We start from the raw sequence: 2,500 nt of genomic DNA, 5'->3' as shown, positions 1-2,500 counted from the left end.
ATATTCATATAAGTATGTATGTTTATATATGTATATATATATATATATATATATATATATATATATATATATATATATATAATGTATATTTATAAAGGTATGTATGTTTATATATGTATATATATTTATATAAGAATGTATATATTTATGTATGGATAAAAATACAATCATCCATACATGTGAGTGGATGTTTAAGATATTGTATTCTTAACAATGTTTTCGGGAACTTTCGAGATGGCGGGGGAGGGGCAGAGCGTCAAAGAAAATGGACCTTTATGTAATCACAGAAAATGGTTAAGGCTGTATCTTGGGAATGAGGGGTAACTATAGAAAAGAAACTTGGGCATTCAGATGAATTACGTTTTACAGAGTAGTCTTTTGTAAGTGCGCTTTTGCTGTTATCATTGCGAGCAGTGCATGAATGATACATACAAATGAGTTTAATTAACTTACAGTATACCTAGAAGCCCAAATCTTGGAAAATCTCGTTGACACGAATTTGAATCTTTCTAGATCTGTTTTCCTCCCTCAGCCAAACTGAATTCATCGAGGAATTAACGGCAGTTATGTCAGAAATAAACCAGCAATTGAGATGATCGCATCACAGATTCACAGACTCACCTTCAACGCGTTCTCGACACGATCAGCTGACCGCCTCTTAGCCTGTGGAAGTGCAAATAGACCCGCGGGAAGAGAGCGGCGGTTGGAAGTGAACGAGGCTTAGCTCGGGAGTGCTGGAGAGCGGGATCCCCCTCCCCTCTACTCCCTCTCCCTAGCCCTAACCTTTCTTCTCCCCCTGTCTACCACCCCTCCCTCCCTTCCTCCTACTTCATCCCTACCGTTGCCGGGCTCCCCCTCCCCCCACCCTCCGCCCTGACGCTCCTAGTACTACCCCTCCCCCCCACCAACCCCTGCCCCACCTTTCCTCTCCCCTCTTTACCCCCCCACCCCCTCCTTTCCCCTCCTTATGCCCGACCTTTTCCTTTCCCCTCTGCATCCCTCTCCCTCCCCCGGTCCCCTCATGTCACTTTTCTATCATCGCGGGGGCCTAGTGGGGGGGGGGTGTCTAAGCGATAAGATATAGAAGATTTAACGTTTTTTTAGGTGGGGGGGGGGAAAGAAAGGTAGACAAGTCAGTAGATAGATTGGAGAATATAGGGAGGATAAGAGAAAGAGCGACGAGATGAGAGAGGGGGGGGGTTGAGTGATTGATTTAAGCAAAGGTTATTATTACTATATGCAATATATATATATATATATATATATATATATAGAGAGAGAGAGAGAGAGAGAGAGAGAGAGAGAGAGAGAGAGAGAGAGACCTTGCCTTGCGGGGGCTAGTGCTCGTGGGAGGGAGCAAAGGCAGAACAACAAACATTTTATTGAACATTTTACTGAATAACCCCCCCCCCCTCCTGCCCTGCCCTTCCCTGACCCGTACCTCCCTTAAAATGTTAGAACGAAGTGTCTATCTATCCGGGCACTTGCCGTGGCTTGCTCAGCAGTCTTGGCGATTCTTGGAAACTACATCTATTTTTCTCCCTCAGTTATGAAAAAAAACGTGACTGACGGCCAACTAATAGTTCCTTGTCTGTGTTTGTAGCGAGGAAGCTACGAGGCGTGTGGGGATAGGGGAGGAGGAGGACAGAAGAGGAAGAGGAGGGGAATAGAGGAGAGGATGGAGGAAGAAGAGGAGAAAAGAGGAGAGGGAAGAGGAAGAATAGGGGAATAGAGGAGAGGGAAGAGGAATAGGAGGGGAATAGAGGAGAGGGATGTGGAAGAAGAGGGGAATAGAGGAATAGGAGGGAAATAGAGAGGGGATATTACGGGGGGACTTCCAGGAGAGATAGGAGGGGGAGGAAAGGGAAGAGAAGAGAGCTGAGAGTGGGATATAGGGGGCAGGGGATCGTCAGAATTTTGTTCGTGAGTTTGCTGGAGCTGAGGTGTCACCAGAGAGGGGTGGGGTGGGAGTGATGACGGCGGAGGGAGGGGGGTTTGTTTTGAGCCTAGTGTTAAGGGAGGGGAGGGGTGGGAGGGGCGTATGGGGAGATCAAGACGAGTGTTTGTAAACATCTAATCACTGATATTGCCTCTGTAGCTCCCATGTTTTGTTCGATTTTCCTTTATTATCAGTTCTTTCTTGTCTTTGTTTGTAAATATGCAGTTGCAAATGAAAACCATACCTCTCTCTCTTTCATTCTCATTTTCGTTTTCCCTTTTTCTCTCTCCCTCTCCTCTCTCTCTCTCTATCCCCTCCTCCATCCATCTTTCTCTTTCTATCCCATTCTCTCACTCACTCACCCTTTCTCTCTCAGGTTGACTATCCACCTCGACGATATGCAACACTAATCTCGCCATCCATTCTTACCTAGCAAAGTGAATATCTGTTTACGAGGGAGACCCGGGTGGACTTACGTACGGAGGCTATGTGCGGAGTTTCAAGGTCAGCTGGTTTGGGTGTCGGGTACGGGGTGGGGAGTGATGAGTGGGTATTGGGGGG

At 46.3% G+C, this 2,500-nt stretch overlaps 2 protein-coding genes across 6 annotated transcripts in view; one reads left to right on the top strand and one right to left on the bottom strand.

Annotated features, from left to right (window-relative positions):
• Window positions 1-768, bottom strand: part of LOC122263610 (uncharacterized) — a 104,314-nt gene extending 103,546 nt beyond the window's left edge. Inside the window, exon 1 of the mRNA XM_086532569.1 lies at window positions 622-768. The gene's annotated coding sequence lies outside the window, so the exon portion shown is untranslated. The remainder of the gene's footprint in view (window positions 1-621) is intronic.
• The window catches only part of LOC122260170 (cyclin G), a 158,996-nt gene that overhangs the window by 8,861 nt on the left and 147,635 nt on the right, over window positions 1-2,500 (top strand). The window lies entirely within an intron of this gene.

The sequence above is a fragment of the Penaeus japonicus genome, unplaced genomic scaffold (assembly GCF_977035675.1).
Source record: "Penaeus japonicus unplaced genomic scaffold, GWHDUDI00000001_assembly GWHDUDI00000037, whole genome shotgun sequence".
NCBI classification, from domain to species: domain Eukaryota; kingdom Metazoa; phylum Arthropoda; class Malacostraca; order Decapoda; family Penaeidae; genus Penaeus; species Penaeus japonicus.
The sequence above is the reverse complement of the archived record's forward strand: the minus strand, read 5'-3'. Positions and strand labels throughout refer to the sequence as shown.